The sequence below is a fragment of the Takifugu flavidus genome, chromosome 14, assembly GCF_003711565.1.
Source record: "Takifugu flavidus isolate HTHZ2018 chromosome 14, ASM371156v2, whole genome shotgun sequence".
Classification (NCBI taxonomy): domain Eukaryota; kingdom Metazoa; phylum Chordata; class Actinopteri; order Tetraodontiformes; family Tetraodontidae; genus Takifugu; species Takifugu flavidus.
This window is the reverse complement of record NC_079533.1, coordinates 5624303-5648542: the sequence shown is the minus strand read 5'-3', so window position 1 is coordinate 5648542 and position 24240 is coordinate 5624303. Positions and strand designations below refer to the sequence as shown.

Sequence of the window (24240 nt, the reverse complement as noted above, 5' to 3'; positions counted from 1 at the left end):
TCTCTATAATACCACCATCCTGTCCTTGCTTCCTTCCTTTGTCTTTGCCACCTTTCCCACACTTTGTGTTTGATACTGCTCTTATTTTCTTGTTTATATATTACAATATCTGAGTTACTGTGTGAATGGCTGTACTGTAGACTGAATTATCCTGAATATACCTTGTTTCTTCAGTCCACTGTGCTGCTAATGATCATTTCTCCCACATAAAGACACTTCCCCACTGATCCTTTTCCCTACTGTAATGTGAAATACTGGGATACTAAAAGCTTCTAATGACTTAAATGAATTCTTTGACGCATCAAGATAACATTACATAACTGATAAAGTTATCAATGCATGCCTGTACAACATGTGAAATGTAAATAAGCGCTCTATTCTTGCTCTTTCCAATAACATCAGATCTACTGTGGCAATTGGAAGTATCCAGGGTAGAGGAACTGTAGTACTGATGTTTAATTATGCCATTTCCAGTTCTATTGCTTTTTGCACCACTGCCCATTCAAAGCTTCCACCATCCCTTTTCTCCTTGCCCACAAAAGCTCCATTGAACAGCAATGACTTTGTGGCTGGTTCCTTTTATAATATCACATGCAAAATTAGAAAAATATCTTTAAAAAAAACAACCAACAAATATATATTTTACATGGTCTCTGGAAAGTGACTTTAAAATGTTAATTTTTCACATCTTATCGTGAATGTTATCTAACACTACATTTGAAAATTAATTTACATAAATGTTTGTTGTTTATGTTTATAAACTGAATAGGCACTGCCTCTGTCTATTTTAAACTAACAAGCACTTTAGTCTGAAGATTCCAGAACATGCCATTACTGACCTACCAAGTCCTCAGGCCAAGCCCCATCTTACCTGGAGGAGCTAGGGACACCTTAAATTCCCAATAAACCACTCTACTCTCAGAATGCTAGTTTACTCCCCAGTGTCTCGAAAGGTAGAATGGGGGGCCTAGCATTTAAGCCCTCCTGCTGTGTAACCAGCTCCCTGTCTGGGTACGGGAGGCTAACTCCATCTCTACTTTTAAGATTAGACTTAAAACCTTCCTCTTTGAGAAAGCTTATAGTACAGTAATTCTGTAGTTCCAGTTATTATTCTAGACAGACTAATTATATAGAGGGTCATCTAATTGTTAGGTTAACATCTTAGTTATGCTGCTATAGGCCAAGGCTGCCGGGGTCCAGAAACATGATCACCTGACACACTTCTGTCACCCTACTGGGTCATGGCTGCCTCTCCTCTCCTCTCCTCTCCTCTCCTCTCCTCTCCTCTCCTCCTCTCCTCTCCTCTCCTCTCCTCTCCTCTCCTCTCTCCTCTCCTCTCTCTCCTCTCCTCTCCCCTCCCCTCCCCTCCCCTCCCCTCCCCTCCCCTCCCCTCCCCTCCCCTCCCCTCCCCTCCTCCTCTCCTCTCCGTTTCCGGTGAGCGTGAGGGACGGGGGTGGATGTGTGAGTAGTGCAGAGTTTGAATTTACAATGCGGTGCTATTTCCTTTTTTTCTATCCTGCATGATCATGTAAGTTATTTAGTTTTGTTTTATTAGCAGTGTGGTTAATTTCGAGACTGTTTAGTTTTTCCATGTGGGTGGCGTTTGGGAGGAATGGCGTCCTCTGTTTCAACTCTAACATCCTCCAAGGTGTGCAGATAGTCCCATCGGGACGTTAGAGGTCAAAGGTCCTCCTGGCTGTTGTGGAGCAAGTGGGAGACGATAGTCTGTCCTTTGCTTCCTGCATGAATAAGATTGTTGTTGTTTTTCTGAGGTCGGAACCACTTGTTCACCAGTTAGTGCAGAGTGGCGTCTTTATCTGGGACCTGCTGGTGCAGGTGTCCTTGGTGTCCTCTGTGCAGATCACCGTGTCTGGCTTCCCACCGTTTATTCCTAATAAACTGCTGGAAACGGAACTCTGCAGGTTTGGGAAGATGGCCAGCATATTTAAAACGGTGAACTTAGGGTGTAAAGACCCTAAACGGAGGCACATTCAGTCTCCGAGGAGGCAGGTGTTCATGTTCCTGGACTCGCCCTCTCAGACTCTGGAGGTGTCCTTTTGAGTCAGATATGGTGACGGCATGTACATGGTGTACGCCAGCTCAGGCCACATGAAGTGTTTCGAGTGTGGAGATGTTGACATAAACACCTCGCATGTCCCCATAAACAGCCAGCAGCTCCTCTTGCTGCTGCTGCTGCTGGGCAGCAGCTGGTTGTTGGCGGTGCCCGCAGCAGCCACTCCCACGGCAACCACGCCTGTGGAGACGGTGGGGAAGAATGAGTCTGAGGGGGTTTTCTCGTTTGGGACCGACGCCGGTGATGCCATACCTGTCAATGTCCCCTAAACTGATAATGCTGGTGTGGATAGTGGTCCAATTGATGAGGAACAGATGTTGCCTTCTACTGTGGTCACATTGACTGAGCAGCCTATAGCAACAGTCCCACAGGCGGTTTCAATGTTCCAGGAACCAACCATCACCAGGTCCAGAGTTCAAAATATGGAACTGTTCCACAGTCAGGCATCATGTCAGGGGGAAGACTTGGAGTTTGACTCGTAGTCAGATGCTGTCTGCGGGAGAAAGTCCCAGGATCACACCCAACCTCTACACTCTGGAGGAGATACTTTTTTTTTTTAGATGAAACCAAATAATCTGAAGCTATCCAGAGAAGAAACCCAGTCCAGTTGACAGAGAAAACTACCTTGGATACAATGACCTGGATGATTGAGAATCTACACAGACATTTTGAAAGGGGTTGTAGATTATGATTTTCTGCATGAGAAAAAAACGATTCAGGTTAAAAAAGCACATAATTACACTTAGGAAGGAGAAACAGGTAAAACAAAGTCCAAAATCTAATGATCATAGATCACATGGTGGATTCTTCTGTTGTGGTTCGGTTCTCCTCCCTTCATCTGCAGGAGCGACAGCCAGGGGCGGGCCGATCCCTGGGGAGCGCTGAGCCGCTGACGCACCTGCAGCTCGTTGCCTTGATTCGGCGGCTACTTAAACTCCCCTCTCTTTGCCTCGGGTGCTGGATTGTAGTTTCGCCACAGCGTCTAGCTCCCACCCTCTGTGATCTCCAGTTTTTCGCCTCCTGTTTTCCGTGTTTACTTCCAGCGTGTGAGTTTGTTCCAGTGCCTCGTCACTGCGTTTCGTTTGTACTTTTTCTCGACGGTTTTTTCCCTTTATGTAGGGGTGGGAAAGTGAAGCCTCATGAAGCACTGAGGCTTTCCTAACAATTGTGTCGAAAAAGATTCAAAGCTTCGAGACCTCAGTGACGGTGACATCTGGTGGACAACTGAAGCCATAGCAACCTCCAAAGAGCACGACTGAAGCACTAGCACTGTTTCAATCCCATGACACTAATAAAAGTTCATTGTGTGCTCATCCAGGGGTTTTGTTCATTCATATCAAATAATGATTATATCGTCTTTACAATAAAATATGCAGACACTCTCCTCCTTACTCTAAAACACATTCAAGATTAACCCAAAAAATAAATGCAAATTATATTAAGGGTTCAGTGTTGGTTAAGGGTTCATTGAACACTTTGAGATTTATTTAAAAACTACTAAAAGTCCCTAACAGGATTAGAGATCCTTCCTACTTTGCAAATCATCATGGTGTTTGAATTCAGAAACATTATTTTTGTGTGAGTGAAGTGTTTTTAAGGAAAACCTTTAAAGATAATGGTGTGTCATTTGTCATATGTTTGATTTGGAATGATTTTTCACAGAAGCAGAAAAGTTATTTGTCCTCACAAACTCTAGAACGTCGCTTATTGGTGGTACTCGTCATGAAACTTGCCAAAATACTCTAACTCTCACTCTCCAAATCTCTATCTCCTCACAACCCAACAATTTTGAAGAATATTAATGCATCTTATATAGCTGATATGCCATCAAACCACTCAAATCTGTCTCAGAATGCAGTGAAACGCCATGAGCCAATGACACACACTGAAAGGCTTCAAAACATTTTGAAGCAATGAAGCGCGAAGCGAAACAGCGAACGTCATCGGTCACGTGTCACTGGTGTTTTGATACAAGCTCCGACACAGTGTTTCGAATCACTCCGCTTTGGGAAGAGTGACACAAGCTCCGAAGCCTCGGTATCATTTGCCCATCACTACCTTTATGGTGATTTTCAGTTCGTAGATTTTCTGTTGTTACTTTGCTAGAGTTGCTACTTTGATTGATTCCTTCGTCTTGCACCTTTTGTTATCAATAAAGAGCCATTTCTACTCTGCATCTGGGTCCAGGCCTCACTGCCCATAACATTCTTCATCTGTGTTCCTGCTGTTCCTCCTCACGGTTTCATCTGTTCTATTTAACAGCTCTATGCAGAACATCACTATAGGGACGTTGAATATCAACAGTAGGAGGGATGGACAGAAGAGAGCTCTGATCTTTGAAGTGGCAGCACAGAAAAAAATTGATGTACCGTTTCTGCAGGAGACACACACAAATGCTGCAGATGAGATAGACTGGGCTCTATGGTGGCAAGGACCTCACTTTCTCAGCCATGGCACCAGCATTAGTGCAGGTGTCTCCATCTTCTTTAGAACATCTTTAAATGCTGCCATCCTGACCGTCACAGAGGTTGTTCAGGGTTGACTCTTAGTGGTCAGAGCAAAGATAGAGGACACTGTGTTTTGTTTTGTTAATATTTATGCTCACAATTATTGGAACGAGAGGGTGCTTTTGTTTATTTTACTTGAAAAGGTTTTGGTTTTGAGAAATTATTTGCAGGATCATTTAGTTGTAGGTGGGGATTTTAAGTGCACCACTGACTTCACCCTGGATGCTAATGCCACACTCATAACGACCGAACTTCACGCGGCCATTAGCCAACAACAAACCGCCCAAATGGAGACTGCATTTATTGTTGTGGGTGATTTCAACTACACAAACTTAAGAACAGTGCTCCCCAAATTCCACCAACATGTTTTTTGCAATAGAAGAGGGAGCAAAATCCTGGACCATGTTTACAAAAAAATGGCTGGTGCCTATAAGGCAACACCCCTCCCCCACATAGGACAATCAGACCACCTTTCTTTGTTCCTCACCCCCAAATATTCACCCCTCATCAACCGTGTCAGGCCATCAGTGAAGACCATCAAGGTGTGGCCGGCAGGGGCAGACTCTGTACTCCAGGATAGGTTTCAACACATAGACTGGAGTATGTTTACTCCCCAGGCCAGTTGTGGCACACCCATTAATATTGACAATCTCACCTCTTCTGTTCTGGACCACATCACCACCATCATAGACAGCATCACAACCACAAAGCAGATCACCACGTACCCCAATCGGAAGCTATGGATGAGCAAGGAGGTGTGTCTCCTGCTGAGGGTGCGTAACACTGCCTTCAGATCAGGGGAGGCCTACAGCACAGCCAGGGCTAATCTGAGGAGGGCATCAAAAAGGCCAAGCACACTTACAAATGCAAGATAGAGGGTAACTTTTCCAACTCTGACCTGAGGCATTTGTGGCAAGGCATCCAGGCCATTACAGTCTACAAACCCAACAACTCCCCCCCCACAGCCATGGACACCACCTTCCTGAATGAGCTTAATAACCTATACGCACGCTTCGAGAAGGACAGCAACAGCACAGACACTGCTTCCAGGACCACTGTCAGCAGACCACCAACCCCTCTGTCACAGCTCCATTCCCCCAGTTCCCTCCTGTCCCTCTGCCTCAGTAATTTTCCACTCTCCCTGCCTCTGCTCCACTCTACCTGCCAGCCACTCCCACCCCATCAGCTCAACTCCACTCACCTGCAAGCACAGCTGCAGCTTATTCCCAATCAGCCCTGCTTATAAGCCTCCCCTGCACTCTCACTCCTTGCCAGATTGTTCTTCAGCATTTCCATGCAAGACACTCCAGCACTTCTTACCTGCCTGACCTCCTGTTTCTGAACCTGTTTGCCTCTGAACTGCCTGCACCGCCTGTCTCCCGGTAAACTCACCAGCCTTCCGTCACTGACCACGACTTCTGCCTCAGTGTTTCTGGTTCCTGTCTGCTCACCTGGTCCCGACTTCGCTGCTGCTCATCCCCAGTCTGCTCTGCTGCTCATCGGCCTCATCTCCTGTAAGCCCCTCTCTGTCACCCCTGCCTGCTGTACATGGAACTGTACGGTTCCGAGGGTTCTTGTCCTCCCCCTTGGTTCCGCATTCTGGCTCAGCTCAACCCAATCCCCGAGCCAGAAACCCATAGACTTTGTGTGGGCCCCGAGCCTGAAGAACAGACCTTGTCTGCCTGAGTTCCTTTTTGCCCGTGTACTAATAAAGGTCATTACCAACGATCCCAGCTTTCCAGAGTGCTGCTTTTGGGTCCCAATTGCACCCGTCACAGTACAAGCTGGCCAAACATGGACCCAGCACACTCGTCATCACCTCAGTCTTGCTTGGACCAAGTGGAGGGAAGGCTCCAACAATTCGAGGCCCAGCAAGCCTCCAATGCTGCAGAGGCTCGGCAGGCGGCATTGGCCCTGGAGCTGGCATTAACTTCCATAGCCATCCAGGTCCAACAGCTGGTGGTCTCAGTGTCACAACCGGCTGCTCCTGTTCCTGCTCCAGCTCCTCCTCCGGTTCCTGCTCCAGCTCCTCCTCCGGTTCCTGCTCTCCCACCAGGCACTGCTCCAGAGCCCCGGGTGGGAGCCCCAGAGCATTATTCTGGGGACCCTGAGGGCTGCAATCCATTTCTCATGAACTGTTCTATCCTGTTTGCTCTGCAGCCCTACACCTTCGCCTTGGAGGTGACGAGGGTCGCCTTTACCATCAATCACATGACTGGCAGAGCACGCCTGTGGGGAACGGCAGAGTGGGATAGGGGCACAATGGCCTGTTCCTCTTTCCAGGCTTTCTCTGCTGAACTTCTTCTGTTTCTCTGGGCCAGGGGACTCATGAGCTTAAAGCAGGGGATTTAGGCAGTCAATTTACTTCCGTACCCGGGCCCGTCCTTGTGACTGGAACTCGGCAGCCCAGTGCGACGCCTTCCTCAATGGGCTAGCGCCATACATAAAGGATGAGTTGGTTTCCTTTGATCTTCCGCCCTCCCTCGATGGATTCATCGAACTGACTTCTAGGCTGGACAGGCGCATCCAGGCAAGGAGAAGAGAGCTACGCCAGGGAGGGGTGGAGCACCATTTGTCTGCCCGCATGCGAGGGTCTCCAGCCGCCCCCAACCTTCTCACAGAGCCCTCATCTGGGGGGACCAGACCCATGCAGGTGGGACGCACCAGCCTGACTCCTGAGGAGCGAGAGCGACGCCGCCAGGGGAACCTCTGTCTCTACTGCGGCCAGGCTGGGTACTTCGTCTCTCGTTGCCCAGTAAAAGGGAGGTCTCAGCAGTAAACAGGGGCGTTCTGCTGAGCCGGACTCAAGACACTGCCCCTTGCCCATGGCCATTGTTTCACGTTCGGCTTCTGTTGGCGAGGGGCTCTCACACCCTCGCCACCTTCAAAGAAAGAAAGAAAATAGTTAATCAGAGGAGGTGTGCCCCCTGGTATAATTCACATATCAGGACCCTCAAGCAGAAAGTGCGAAGACTGGAAAGGAAGTGGCATTCTTGTAAAATAGACAGCTATCATGTAGCCTGGAAAGACTGTCTATTAGCTTACAAAAAGGCCCTTCGCAAGGCTAGAACAGCTTATTTTTCTTCCTTAATTGAGGAAAATAAGAGCAACCCCAGGTTTCTTTTCAGCACTGTGGCCAAATTAACTAAGAGTCACAGTGTTTTAGATCCACGTATCCCTTCTTCCCTTAGTGGTGAAGACTTCATGAGCTTCTTCACTGATAAAGTTCTTGCTATCACAGAGAAAGCTAACCAGGCCATCCCAACAACTGGACCATCACCAGATGTGCTGACTGTGGGAACATACAGGGTCTCCAACGAGCCCTTAAACTCCTTCAGCCCTATATATTTTTTCTGAGGCGTCTTCGCTAATTCAGAAATCCAAGACCACCACGTGTCTTTTAGATCCCATCCCAACACACCTGTTAAAGGATATTTTACCATTGATAGGCAGTTCTATCCTGGACCAGATCAATGGTTCTTTAGTGACAGGTTATGTACCCTGGTCCTACAAGGTGGCAGTGATTAAGCCGTTGCTTAAAAAACCATCACCGGATCCTGACGTATTAGCAAATTATAGGCCAATATCCAACCTTCCTTTTATCTCTAAAGTTCTTGAGAAGGTGATGGTGACTCAATTACTGGAGCACCTGCAGAGGAACAGCCTGTTTGAGATGTTTCAGTCAGGCTTTAGAGCTCATCACAGCACAGAAACGGCACTTCTTAAAGTTACTAATGATCTTCTTATAGCTTCAGATCATGGACTGGTCTCTATGCTGGTTCTGCTGGATCTCAGTGCTGCTTTTGATACAGTTGATCACAACATCCTGTTACATAGACTGGAACATGTGATTGGGATTAAAGGGACAGCACTAGACTGGTTTAGATCATATTTATCTGAGAGATACCAGTTCCTCAAGGTTCTGTACTTGGACCAATCCTCTTCACCTTGTACATGCTTCCCTTAGGGAACATTATTTGGCAGCATGGAATAAATTTTCATTGTTATGCTGATGACACTCAGCTTTATTTATCCATTAAACCAGAGGAGACAGAAGTTAGTGATGCTCCAGACCTGTCTTAAAGACATAAAGTCCTGGATGTCTTCAAATTTCCTCCTCCTTAACTCAGGAAAAACTGAGGTCATGGTGTTTGGTCGTCAACCTCTCAGGGATAGATTAGCTCACATGATCACTCTTGATGGTATCTCATTAACATCTAGTCTCTCTGTGAGGAATCTTGGAGTAACTTTTGATCAAAATCTCTCCTTCAACTCCCACATTAAAATAGTCTCTAGTAGTGCCTTTTTTCACCTGAGGAACATCACAAGTATCAGAAAGTTATGATGCTGAAAAGTTAATTCATGCATTTGTTACTTCCAGGGTGGACTATTGTAATTCTTTATTATCAGGGTGTCCAAACAACTCTTTAGGAAGCCTCCAGGTGATCCAAAATGCCGCAGGTAAGAGTTCTGACAGGTATTGACAAAACAGATCACATAACTCCTGTACTGGTGTCTCTTCATTGGCTGCCTATGAAATTTAGAATAATTTTTAAAACCCTTCTTTTGCCCTACAAGGTCCTCAGAGGCCTAGCTCCATGCTACCTGGAGGAGCTAGTGATGCCTTACCAGCCCAATAGACCGCTCCGCTCTCAGAATGCTGGTTTACTTGTGGTTCCCAGAGTTTCTAGGAGTAGAATGGGGGGCCGAGCATTTAGCTACCAGGCCCCCCTGCTATGGAACCAGCTCCCTGTCCAGGTACGGGAGGCTGACTCCATCGCTACTTTTAAGATCAGACTTAAAACCTACCTCTTTGAAAAAGCTTATTGTTACTAATTCTGTAGTTCCAGTTACTATCATAGATAGACAAATTACCATACTTAGGGGGTCGTCTAATCGTTAGGTCACATCTTAGCTATGCTGTTATAGGCCAAGGTTGCTGGGGCTGTATTTTTGTGTGTGTTTCTGTGCTCTGTGCCTCTCCTCTCCTCTCATCTCCCTCCCCTCTCCTCTCCTCTCTCTTTACCCAGCTGGCCATCAGCAGGAACGTCCCCCTACATGAGTCTGGTCCTGCTCAAGGTTTCTTCCTGTTAAAGGGGAGTTTTTCCTTGCCACTGTTGCTTGTCTGGGGTTAGGCCCTGGGATTCTGGAAAGCGCCTTGAAACAATTTTGATTGTATAAGACGCTATATAAATAAATAAAGATTGATTGATTAAGTGGAAATGGCTGGTGCCCCAGCTGTCATATAGGGGAAGAGTTCTGATTGCCAATAACTTGGTCGCCTTAAAGCTTTGGCAGAGACTCATCGTGGTGACACCACCTAGAGGCTGGATAGAAGAGTTTCAAAGGACCATTGTGATCTTCTAGTCTAACCAGCATTGGGTGAGAGATGCAGTCCTCTATCTGCCTGTGGAGGAGGGAGGTCAGGGGCTAGTGGACATTGCGGCAAAGATGGCATCCTTCCAATTGAACTAGGCTAAGAGGATGCTTTATAATTGTGGCCCCAGCTGGCTGGACACAGCTCGGCTGCTGCTGAGGAGTTGTGGCCAGCTGAGTTATGACAAGCAGCTCTTCCTCCTTGATCAAGGCGGTGGTGATATCACTGGCCACTGCACTTTCTACTCTTCAGTGCTGCAGACCTGGAAGATCCTTAAGGTTAAATGGACAGCAGATGCGATCCCAGGTCTCTGGGTGTTTGAGGAGCCACTGTTCTTTAACGGCTTGCTCACTCCGCACTCAAATGTTGCAGTCTGCCAGACTTAGTACCTGTCTTCATGAGGCTGGCATTGGGTCACCTGCTGATAGCCAGGGCCTCATCGCTGCACCCACACAGAACAAGGATAAAGTCTAAACAAACTCTTTATCGGGTCTGTATCAAGCTTTTGAACCTGGCCTCGCTGTCGGGATACAGGGAGTCGAGGTGAACCAAGGTCTTTGGTCCAGATGTCTCCCCAAAGGGCAGGTGGAGGTGCCTCTATAAGCTGCCTATTGAAAAGCAGACCACTGACCTCCAGTGGAGGGTCATACATGGAATAATAACCAGAAACAGGTACAGGACACATCTTCATCCAGAACTGGGGGAAGAATGTGTTTTTTGCTCACAGGTGCAATCTCAAGAGCACCTTTTTGTTGAATATAGGCATTTCACTGCACTGTTTGATCTTTTACAGGGATGGGTTGAGGGTTTTGGGGAGGTTTTTTTCTTTCAGTTTATTTATTTTTGCACCAAAATATAGGTTAAAACTGAAGCTAGTCCACACTCTGATCAATTTTCTCTCTGCCTCTGCTCAGTTAGCCATTTGGCTAACCTGCAGAAATACGATGAATGGTGTGACGGTCGTGGAGCCAGTAGCCATGCTGGAGAAAATGGTGAAAGCTCAACTGAGAGTGGAACGGTCCTATTTTCTGTTAATAGATTGTGTTGAAACTTTTATAAATAAATGGGCCCTTGGGGCGCTTTGCTCCGTAGAGGAGCACGGCCAGCTTTTCTTTTTCCTTTTAATTCAGGTATGTCAGGCAGCGGATGAGAACCCAAGAGCGACACCAGAGTTGGGTTGAACACAGCTTTATTATCAGGAACCGAAGGCAGACACGATATTCCGGGGAACAGGCAAAGCAGAGTCGTCAGAAACAGGCAGGGTCGGAACCAGGAAAACAGGCAGGTAGGACTGCCTAACACTGGAGAATCATGTGGAACAATCTGGGCAGGGAGGCAGCGTAGTGCAGGGAACTACCGTATTTTCATGACTATAAGGCGCACCTAAAACACTGAGATTTTCGACGGTGCGCCTTATAATATGGTGCGCCTTGTGTGTGGACTGAGTTCCAAAATCTGCTGTGTGCCTTTGGTAGGTGTGAAATGGAATTTGATTGTGGAATGTAAATTGTATACAAAAGGAGGAAATTGAAATGGTATTCTATTGTGAAATGTAAATTGAGAACAAAAGGAAGGGTGTGATGGAGACTGGGAGAGCAGACGGAATCCATTTGGTTCCTCATTCATTTACATGGAAACAAAGGTTGAAGGAAGACCAGCGTCAAAGGACTGAGGGGGGGACATCTTCAGTCATTCAACTTCTTGCGCCAGCCGGAACACCCGCTGTGAAGACGTCTGCACCTCAGAGGCGGGCCTTCAACTATATAAGATCAGAACTGTATACATTGAGCAGAGATCTCTCCGCATGCTTCCGTGTGTGTATCCTGACCGACTGACTGGATTAAAACCATCTCCTACGCAGTAACTTAGATTAATAGTTTTTCTTCTCCAAACGGCTAAAAATTCCACGACAAACTTGGTGTCAGAAGTGGGATCCTGGGTACGTCCGTCGGGACCCGACTGAGGGGCTGGCCACCTGAATCCACCAAAGGCGATTCATCCTCAAACCCCGCAATCTTACGGAGGAGGACCCAGTCGGTCCCGATCGACGGTCACAGGATTCCTCGAATTCCACGGCTGAATTTAAATTGGTAAGATGTATTTATCCTAATATTTGAAACGAATTACTGCGTAGGATAGACGCTAACCTTACTCTGCTAACCGGCGAGCGCCGCTAAACAGCTTAAATAAATACGAAAATCCTGTGAGCCCTTTGAGACGAGATCAGGTTACAAATATAAGTAAACATCAAAGGAAGTCCTGTGAATTTATTAGAAATAAGATCAGGTTACAAAATTAAGCCCTGTGAATTTATTAGAAATAAGATCAGGTTACAAAATTAAGCCCTGTGAGATCATTGAGGCAAGACCAGGTAATAGTGTAAATCCTGTGAGCAAGAAAAAGGCAAGACCAGGTATCAAAGTGTAAATCCTGTGAGCAAGAAAAAAGGCAAGACCAGGTATCAAAACGTAAATCCTGTGAGCAAGAAAAAGGCAAGACCAGGTTGTTAAAGGGAAGCCCTGTGAATTTTTTAAAAAAAATAAAAAAATAAGATCAGGTTGCAATAAAACAGGATCAGGTTACCATGGGAACCTTGCAGAGTAAGGTAAGAGTCGAACGTGGTGCTGGAGACCGACTGTCTCCAGTAATGGACATAATGACTAAGAAGTACGGGCCGGAAAGTTGTGCATATGTCGGGTTGTGGTGTGAACAGTATGGGTTTTCAGAGGGAGGATCGTTAAGTGCGCGACAATTGTCCACCCTGAGGGACAATTGTCGTAAAAGAAAAAGAATGAAATGACGAGCAGAAAGAAACTATCAGCAAAGAATTACACGTGATGATAGATATAGAAGAAAAGTTGAAATGTTGGGAAACAGAATGTGATAACCGTGAGAGAAAGCAATGTCAGAAAGCAATGACGCAATTGAAAGTAGGGACAGTTAAGATAGCAAAGCCCTAGCAGAAACCTCCCCCTCCCCCTTCCCCTTCTTCTCCCCCCTTTTCCGTCTCTGCAGGACAGCTGGAAATCCGACGCCGGGCCATCCGCCTCTCTTGAAACTACCTACCCGCCGCCTTATCAACCCAGAACCACGGCAACAATTGGACTGACTAGAAAGAGAGGTGGAGCCGGCTGAGCAGCATCCAACCACAATTCAGGCACAGTATCACACCACACCACCACGGGAGCATCCACACGCAAACGTGATTAACCTATTCGTATGTTCATCTATTGTTCCGGAGTTTAAATGGATTTGCATTTGGGGGCTGCCCCATTCAGAGTCAAGCGTGCTACTACAATGGGCAAAAGGCAGAGTGGGCCCTGCTGCACATCTGCAAACAGATGATGCAGTGCACTGTACTGCCCACGTCGCACCGAGCCAGGACACAAATTATGAGGAGCGTTTCTACGCACAAGCCTCAGTCCACCACTGATACTATGTACTGGGATCCCATGCGCTGCGCTGCGTCTGTCAACTTGTCTGTTTGTGTGTCTGTCAACTGTTTGATGTTCAAATGCTGCAATGTATTGAATCCAGCCACCCTCCTCCCCATCCCGGAGGAGGGCAACCCTCTTGATTGCGTGGCAGAACTCTCGGTGTCTTGTTCCCCACGTCCTGACCTCATGGATCAACCTCTTATCAATCCTGATCTTGTTCTTTTTGTCGATGGGTCAGCATCCCGGGATCCGGACACGGGCCGGTGCAAAGCCTGACTCCCACGGCACTGTTGAATCTGCATCATTACCATCCAACTACTCAGCTCAAGCCGCTGAATTGGTGGCCCTTACCAGAGCTTGCCACCTTGCAGCCAACCAGTCAGTTACCATCTTCACTGATTCTAGGTACGCCTTTGGTGTAGTTCATGACTTTGGAGCATTGTGGAAGCACAGGGGCTTCCTCAAGTCTGACGGCGCTCCCATCTTGAATCATTGGCTGGTGGCGGCTCTTTTGGACGCTGTCCTTCTCCCCTCACAGGTCGCAATCTGTAAATGCACCGCTTACACTAATCTCTCTGACCCTATATCTGCAGAAATCCGGACACGAGTGAGAGCAGCACTGCCGTCTCCAGCGGACCAACAGCTCCATCCGTTACATCCAGGGGACTACGTGGTGATCAAGGACTTCCGGAGGACCAGGTGGAACCAGAAAAGGTGGCAAGGCCCATTCCAAATCCTGCTGGTGACTCAGACCGCGGTGAAAGTAGCCGAGAGAGCAACGTGGATCCACGCGTCCCACTGCAAGAAGGTGCCAGAGCCGAAGGAGCCGGTCAGTAGGGAGTGAAACTACCGTCCCTGCTGCTCCAAGTGGCGTGCCAAGCCACCAACGAAAGAACAAGATGAGCCTCCAAGGAAAACCTTTGTATCCCAGGCGACGGACCGACCTGATCCTGAGGAAATTCCTGTGTATTCTGGGTGTGATATCAATCACAGCAGCATTACCCATCGTCTCCCCAATGCCACACGAGAAACCGGACCTAACAACACATCCCACAGCAGAATGGCCTCTCAGGGAAAGACGTCAGGCGCCCACAACCTCTCCCTCGTCTAGGTGTGCCTCTGGTACCGCCCATTTATTCATCCCTCAGGTATGCCTCCTGCCTAATACCTGGGCCACAGTCATCGTCCCGCTGTCCAGCATTTCCAACCTTGAGAACACAGCTGCAGGGTATGCCGGGAATCAATGGTACATGACCAATGATCAGCTAGATACCGGATGGCACACCCTAGTGGCAGACCCACCGGGCCAGGACTGGTCATCATATACGACAACAAACTCTGCCCGCCGACAGCGCCCTCTACTGACACTCACCTCGACGAGCAACAAGCTTACACTGACAGTAAATCTCACAAAAGGAAGCCTCCTTGATGATCCTGACGGAAGCGGCTGCTGGTTGTTCCTGATGTGGGCATGGAAGGATGGAACTGATCCTAGTTTCCTGTTGCAGCTCTGTGTGGATCGTCCCAATGGCACCCCGATAGACCCCATGCCTGCTGTCCTCTCACCTAAAGCCACTTCCTCGGGAATCAAGCTAGTCCTAGAACCCACGGTGGATGATTATTTCGAAATCATGACTGGTATTTCGGGATCCACAAATAACTGGTTACTGTTAGCAGAACAGGCAGGGACGGCTGCAAGATCCGACTGCACTGTATGCTTGGGACCCCGTCCAGTGTTAAGAATAGTCCCTCCCCCTCCCAGTCTGAACGCAACATGTCTGACAGAACTCCTATCCAAATCAATCATGACTTCCTGCTCAGGCTGGGAAGAGCCCTTCCCAGTTGTAGAAAAGACGAGATCACCACCTATATTTAATGCTGACGTTGCACAAGGGAACTTCACATGCTTCAAGAATAATGCTCCAGGAACCACCCCACTAGGAAATGTAAACATCACATGGTGCCAGACGACCGTCAACTCACTGTCCGGACAATACAAGGTGGCCAGAGCTGACCTCTGGTGGTGGTGTGGAGGGAATGTCCTGCGAAGCATTCTGCCATCCAAATGGACAGGAATTTGTGCCCCTGTAAATCTTATCCTGCCTGCCATAATTGTTTCAGGATCGGTATCTCATACACTCTTCCCACAAACTTCAACCAGAATCCGTAGGTTCGCAGACAGCACGGGCCAAGATTCAACCTACATCGACGCTATAGGAATACCACGGGGAGTGCCCGACGAGTACAAAGTGGTGAATCAGATTGCAGCGGGCTTTGAGAGCACCATCTGCTGGTGGTGCACGATAAACAAAAATGTGGACAGAATCAACTATATCCATTACAATGTGCAGCGACTGGCCAACTACACCAGGGATGGACTCCAAGCAGTGCATGAGCAGCTGCGTGCAACTTCCATGATGGCATTCCAGAATAGGTTGGCGTTGGATATGCTCCTTGCCGAAAGAGGAGGAGTGTGCTCAATGTTTGGAACCGAGTGCTGTACATTCATCCCCAACAACACCGCCCCCATGGGAAAGCTAACACGGGCGGTGAATGAACTAAGGACTTTAAGCGACACAATGAAAGAACACTCGGGGGTTGACACCAGTATGTGGGACAAGTGGCTAAGTGTTTTTGGGAAATATCGGACACTCATAACATCAGTACTAACATCATTAACAGTGTTTACAGCAATTCTTGTGTTGTGTGGTTGTTGCTGTATACCATGTATCAGGGCTCTCTTGGTGAAGCTGATTAATAGAATGATGGGAGAAAGAGTGATGCATCTGACCTATGAAGTTTTAAGAACTAACGAAGAGGAAGCAGTTTCACCAGAGACACCTGTCGTCACTACAAACAGCTGGCTCAACATTGACTCCAGCGAAGATTCATCCGAATGTGAACTGGAAGAGGATTATAAAGATGAACTAAGTTACTGATGTATTTCAAGTTTACTGTCAAAATCAGGTTGATCCAAGTAGGATCAAAAGGGGGGAATTGAAATGGAATTTGATTGTGGAATGTAAATTGTATACAAAAGGAGGAAATTGAAATGGTATTCTATTGTGAAATGTAAATTGAGAACAAAAGGAAGGGTGTGATGGAGACTGGGAGAGCAGACGGAATCCATTTGGTTCCTCATTCATTTACATGGAAACAAAGGTTGAAGGAAGACCAGCGTCAAAGGACTGAGGGGGGGACATCCTCAGTCATTCAACTTCTTGCGCCAGCCGGAACACCCGCTGTGAAGACGTCTGCACCTCAGAGGCGGGCCTTCAACTATATAAGATCAGAACTGTATACATTGAGCAGAGATCTCTCCGCATGCTTCCGTGTGTGTATCCTGACCGACTGACTGGATTAAAACCATCTCCTACGCAGTAACTTAGATTAATAGTTTTTCTTCTCCAAACGGCTAAAAATTCCACGACAGGTGCACTACGGTAAACGCTCCGCCAATCGATTAGCGGCACACCTACGCATAAGGATCCCCTAAAATGGCGCCGGTCAAGTGAGACGCGTATGAGGCTTACTTTAAACTACAGGCCATCGAATATGCAGCTGAAAATGGCAATCGAGCAATCTTAGTGTTTTCGCTTTATGAGGCAGCGGCATCTCTCCATACGTGCAAGGACAACTGTTGCGCAGCGGCTGCCCGCGGATTACCAGGAGAGGGTGGCCATCTTCTGCACCTACTGCCGCGACAAGATAACCGCGCCCAGCCACATCACCAACATGGATGAGATCGCTCTGACTTTTGACATCCCTTTGACCCACACAGTGGAGAAAAAAGGGACCAGCACGGTGGCGATACGCACAACGGGGTACGATAAGTCGTCGTTCACAGTGGTTCTCAGCTGCCATGGAAACGGACAGAGCGCTGGATGACGGAACGCGAACACAAAGACTATGAGGCAGCGGCGGGCAAGTTATGCCACCATATGCGGGTGGATTGTAGACGCATGGGCTATGATACCGTCTTCATGTATTGGTAGAGCTTTCACAAAATAAACGCTGAAGCGGAACTGATCGGTGAGTCTTATTCAGATAATGAAGAAGTGGAATTCGGGATGTTGGACATTAAAATAGCGCGGCTGTTTAATTCAGATACAGAAGATGAAAACTTTGACGGTTTTGTGGCGGAAGAATGAATATTTTGTTCAATAAATGTGTCAAAACCCACTGTTTTACTTCCATTGTCATTTTTTCTGTATGTTTCAGCATGCGCCTAATAATACGGTGCGCCTTATGTATGTTTTAAATACAGAAATAGCACCCATAACTGAGACTGCACCTTTTAATACAATGCGCCTTATGGTCATGAAAATGCGGTATAAGGGCTCATAATTACTGATTTGCCACAGGTGCGCGGAGTGAGCGAGGACACAAGGGCGGGATAGCCCGCAGCTGTGACACAGGTATTGATTAATGGTTTTGTTATGTATTTTGGGTTATAATTGGACCCGTAGTTGGCATGCATCACGTGCATGGTGGGTAATTCTGGGAGTGGTTGCCCACGGAAGTTCGTACAAGTATAACACGTGTACAAGTCCTGTTGAATTAATAAAAAGCTGTTTGAGCCAAGTCGTGGTCCCCGGATTATTGTTATTGTGCATAAGAGTGACGACATAACAAGAGTGGCGAAGAGGACGTCTGAATCAGCGCGTGTCGTCCGCTGCGGGGAGATTTTTATTTGTCTTCCTTGTCAGGTTTATTTTTTTTTCTCCCCGATGGAGTTGTTCACACATCGGCGCAGCCAGCTTTCAACGGGAGGAGTGGACCGGTGGACGTCTATCTGAGACTACACGTGAGTGGACAAGGGGAGTCAATTAAAAGTGAAAGGGAGCGGTGCCGTAACCAGGAGCTTGGAAAAGATGGCTGGAGTTATCAGCTCGATTGGCCCCTTTGATGATGGCTTTGAGCAATGGAACTCGTACACGGAGTGTTTTGCTTATTTTGTGGCAGCGAACGAAATTGATGATGTCAAGCTAGTGCCCACTTTTTTGAGTGTGATCGGACCAAAGACTTTTGATTTGCTTCGAAATCTTCTACAACCTGATAAGCAAGGAAGTAAAACTTACGAGCAAATTGTGGACACGCTCACGGCACACTTTTCGCCCAAACCTCTGGTCATCGCGGAACGGTTCAGGTTTCACGGACGCAGTCAGGAAGAGGGGGAGTCTGTCGTCATGTTTGTGGCAGCTTTACGTAAATTAGCTGTACATTGTGAATTTGGAAATGTCCTAAATGATTCATTAAGAGACAAACTTGTGTGTGGATTAAGAAATGAGGCAATTCAGAAGAAACTTCTCACTGAACGTGATTTGACCCTTGAGAAAGCCATTAATATTAGTGTCACTATGGAAATGGCATCTAAAGAGGTCCAGCAGCTGCACGCCACAGGGAGGGTGCACAAAGTTGGCACTACCAACTCAAACCCTCAAGGCCCATGTTTTCGATGTGGCAAATCTGGCCACTTAGCTTCTACATGCTGGTGTAAGGAAATGACCTGCCGAAGCTGTGGGAGGAAGGGTCACGTGGAACGAGCATGCAGAAACAAAAATGGTGCAGGAAGAGGCCCAAAGGCTGAAAACAAAAAGGACAATGCAAAGTTCAAAAGACATGTTCACACAGTTAAAAGTCAAATGGAGGACAGTGATTCCTCAGAAGAGGAATTGTCTGCTAAGATTAACACAGTGAAAGTGTTGAGTGTGGATGAAAGGTCAGATGGGTTTTGGATTAATGCTGAGCTGGAGGGACATTCTGTAAAAATGCAAATTGACACAGGGTCAAAGGCATCCATTGTGTCTTTCAAAATCTACAAGAAATGCCTGAAGCACCTTCAGTTACGACCTTCAGACACGGTTTTCAGAGCCTATACTGGACACCCAGTGCAAATGAAAGGGATGACGGATGTACTGGTGCACTGTAACGGTCGGTCAGAGACACTTCCCGTCTATGTCACCAGGGATAACCTTACCGCCATCATGGGGCGCACCTGGTTAAGGAAAATCTGTCTTGACTGGCAGGAGGTACGGAAGCTATCAACTCATTCGACACAGTTGCAGTCAATACTGGAAAAACATGACCAGATCTTCCGTGATGAGTTAGGTAGCATGAAGGACATTACTGTTAAGTTGCATGTCAAACAAATCGAAGAGATGGCTTCAAGTTGTTCATCGTGCCACAAAGTAAGGAACAACCCTCCACCAGCGCCTCTTCACCCCTGGGAGTTTCCACAGGAGCCGTGGCATCGGGTACACATTGATTTTGCAGGACCAGTTGAGGACAGAATGTTCCTGGTCGCGGTTGACGCCCACAGTAAATGGCCGGAAGTGGCTATAATGAGATCAACAACGGCAGGGAAGACCATTGAGTCCATAAATAGGAGAAACTGGGAGAAATGTTCAGTCGTTTTGGATCTCCTGCACAACTCATCTCCGACAATGGTCCCCAGCTTGTGTCTCAAGAAATGTCCTCATTTCTACGGAATAATGGAGTGCAACACATCACATCAGCTCCTTTTCATCCTGCAACAAACGGCCTCGCTGAGCGGTTTGTACAGACTCTTAAAAATGCATTAAGAGCCTCACAGGGACAGGGGACGTTACATCAATGAGTGCACAACTTCCTGTTGAATTACAGGAACACTCCACATGCCACCACCAAAACATCCCCTGCTAGCCTGATTTTAAAAAGAGAGCTGCGCACCACACTTGACCTTCTGAAGCCCACGACACTGAGGGAGACAGTTCAAGGTCAGCAGGAGAAACAGGTACAATGCAGAGAACGGCGGTCTAAGGACAGAGTTTTCACATCCGGTGAAACGGTGTTGGCAAAGAACTACAGTGGAGGACTGAAATAGATTCCAGCTACTGTCATCGCCCAGACCGGACCAGTTTCCTACACTGTCCAGACAAATGATCAACTGCTGACGACTTCACCTGTTTCATCAGAGTTGTCTTCAGAACGTTCATTGGATGTACTTGATCCACCACCAGTTTTCACACACACACACACACACACACGCACACACACACACACACACACACACACACACACACACACACACACACACACACACACACACACACACACACACACACACACAGGTGCAGCAGTCCACCGTTCCAGAGACAGTTACGCCTGCTGCAGATGCTGCTGTAAATGAAGCAGAGGCACCTGTTGTGGCATTAGCTTCTAGAGACACTGTACCACACATGGACAAGAAAACTGATGTTCCTGCAGGGCGCCGATATCCAGCAAGAGAGCGGCGACCTCCTGTATGACTGGATTTGTAGTATAGTTTAGACACTGACCCAAACCACCAGGGGCAGAATAATCCCCTTGGGTACAGTCTGGGGTTTGAGGTAGTCTACCCTCATCCCTACATAATAGTTCAGAAGTAATATATATGAAAAAATTCTTTACTTTCGTGTGCTCCTGTTAATAGTGTAATGCTGAGTGAACTATGTTATGGGGTTATATGGTACTCATAGCTAAGGGGAATGCATTATTTTTTTTAATGTGTTTCATATAGGACGTTTGCTTTAAGAGGGGAGGAAATGTTATGTATTTTGGCTTATAATTGGACCCGTAGTTGGCATGCATCACGTGCACTGGCAAAGACAAAAACATACATATACCAGACTTTTAATGCAGACGAACACTGTTCGAAAAACTCTTGATGCAAGTATCAATTTGTACACGGTAGATGACAAATTGAGGCCCAATGGTACCAGTTGCAGCAGCAGCATGTTGTGAGGTTTTTGAAGCGAAGCTTTACCTGACTTGATGCCAACTTTTCTGCAAGTCACATTAATAAAGGAGAAGGAGGTGGCCACATGACTCAGTCTTCTGGTAGAATGTTTTTCAGAGGATGCAATTCTAGCAAGAAAAATTATGCTTGGGCCCAATATGCACAGCCTAATAGTCTGAAGGTTTTAGCATGTCCATCACAAAGAAAGGTGTAGAATAGTGATGTTGTCTTCAGATACAAAACAGTTGTTTTCATAATATTTTCCTTTTAATATACAGTATAAATGCATAAATGTTTGAACATCTAATCAGCGACACATAAAAACATTATTCAAATTCTTCTTATTAATTAATTCTTACACAAATACAGTCAGCTGCTCTGATAACAATAACTACATACATACATACATACATACATACATACATACATACATACATACATACATACGTGTGTATATATACAAACATACATATGTATATATACATACATACACACACACACACACATATATATAATACACACACACACACACACACACACACACACATACATATATATATATATATATATAAAATACATAAAAATCTCTTCCTAGCCCTCCTGGGCGGTGCCTCCTTCCTTCAGACTTGGGTCCTCTACCAGAGGCCTGGGAGTCTGAGGGTTCTGCGCAGGATCTTAGCTGTTCCTCGGACTGCGCTTCTGGACAGAAATCTCTGATGTGTATGTATATACAACAAATAAATAAATTTTATATATATATATAGATATATATATATATATAAAAATAGCGTGAACAAAAGAACAAATAAATAAATTTTATATATATATATATATATACACACATATATATATATATACACACATATATATATATATATTATATATATATATAAAATAAATTTTATATATATATACACATTATATATATATATAAAATAAATTTTATATATATATACACACATTATATATATATATATATATATATATATATATATATAAATTTTATATATATAAAATGTATTTATTTGTTCTTTTTCTGGAAAAAATAATTTTCTGTTTATAGGATCTAGGGTGCTCTAATCACGCTATTAGTGGCTAAATAACTTCACAGAAGCACTTAATTCAACGTACTGTATATAAGAATACCTATTAATTACAGTTAGAAAAAAAGTTCTATTTGTAACCTTGAGCTGGAAAGACAGATCGTGAGTCGGCAGCAGAGATAGTAAAAGAGGACAGGTCTGATTAGTTGATCTCTGTTGGATTGCATTACCTCTCGTGTGTCACTGCCAATCCGCGTGTTCTTTAAATGAAGACTTCAAGTAAACAAATGCCAATTTCAAAATGTATTTAACAAATAGAATCAATTCAAGATACAAATACAACAGAGCTCCGGGCCAGTTCATAACCCTACAAACAACAGAGTCAATTGTCAGGGCATGAAGTCTGATAACCTAACTATCCCTTGACCCAGTCTTTTATAGAAAGACATATGTACATTATTGATGCTAATTCAGTCCAATCCAGTCCTTCTTCTTGGATGACCTCATCTTCTTCTTCCAGCCTCATTTGGTGTTGGTGCAGTCCTTCTTCTCCATTATCTTCCCAGATGGCCAGGTCAGAGTTCATTCCTGCCGAGGAACTTATCAATCACCAGTAAACTATGCTGGCACGTTTTACGATGGGGGTCTACCACTTCCTGTCTGAGTATCTCATCCTGGCTCCAACTGTCTAAACAGCATCCATGTCAAGGAAGGGTCAACTGACTTGCTTATGCTTATTCCTACTAAAGATTATATACTGTCCCTAACTTCTAAACTAACTGTAACATAAAACAAAAACATATAGTATAACACATGCTAATAAGATAAAAGATGCTAACAAGAAATTCTCTTCATCTCTTATGCCATAAATGAGGGCACTGAGACATCTGGGAAGGATAAAAAACACACATATAAAACATTTTGCAAACTGACAAGCACTATCCTTGTTACAATTCTCGACAATGGTGCAAGTATCGGTTTAAACACAGTGGAGGACAAACTGAGTCCGAGCTGTACAAGATGCAGCAGTATTGTGTTACAAGCTTTCTGAGATGAAGTCTTGTCTGTGGAAGCTAACCTGGCTGCTACAGTCACACCGATGTAGGAGAAAGCAATGGCCACCCCAGCTGATGCAAACAGAAGGCAGGTGTACGCTCTGTCATAGGTATCAGACAGGGGACCAAACAGAGTTATACTTAGCAATATACTTCCATCTGCAGGCTCTCCATTTCTGGATAATGTACCAAACTAACTTGAATGAGACCACTTAGCAAACTAAAAGCCAAAATAACAAATATCATCAGCCCTGTGTTTCCGATGGTGATGACAGCAGCGTGCCTCAGGGGGTAGCACACAGCTACATACCTCTCCAAAGACATCACCACCAGAGTGAGAGGAGAAATGTCACTTGTGAGAACACCAACCACACTGAGAATACCACATAAAGGATAAGACATTTTTATCAAACAAGCAGCCAAAATGTAGAGAACCTGACTCAGAACCATCTGTATACTGTCTGCAAAAAGGAGGTTAAACAGCAGAATGTAACGGGAGGTCTCGCAGAACACTGCTTTACTCCTCAGGCTGAACAACATGATTCCATTGATGTAGAGGAAAACACAGCAGGGTACTGTAGTCAGACTGGAAAACATCATTCTCTCTAGTAATCCCTGATACTGCTGATCAACAGTGACATTAAATAAAGACTGAATTTCATCCATTTCAGAGAAAATACATCAATTAAAACTATAACATTGGAAAACTCATTAAAAGTGATTTCTCTTACACAATGTAAATAAAACTAACCTATGAACAGGATGAAACACCTGACAGCATTCAAAGACCCATTTCTTCTAGTGAAGGTGCCAACTTTGTCGTATCTACCTTTATCAAATACTCTGATCCCTTCTTTACCTCTCAACACCATAAATGATTTCTGTAATCACACCCACATCACCACGTGACACAGTTGCATGACTGCATGATGAGTTTAACAACCATTTGGGAATAGGCTACATTTCTTTTGGTGTTGTTGTGTTCTGG

The 24240-nt window shown here is 45.7% G+C and overlaps 1 pseudogene; it reads right to left on the bottom strand.

The window, feature by feature from the left end:
- Window positions 1-19571: 19571 nt before the first annotated feature.
- On the bottom strand, window positions 19572-23918 carry LOC130537724 (odorant receptor 131-2-like; annotated as a pseudogene).
- Window positions 23919-24240: the final 322 nt, after the last annotated feature.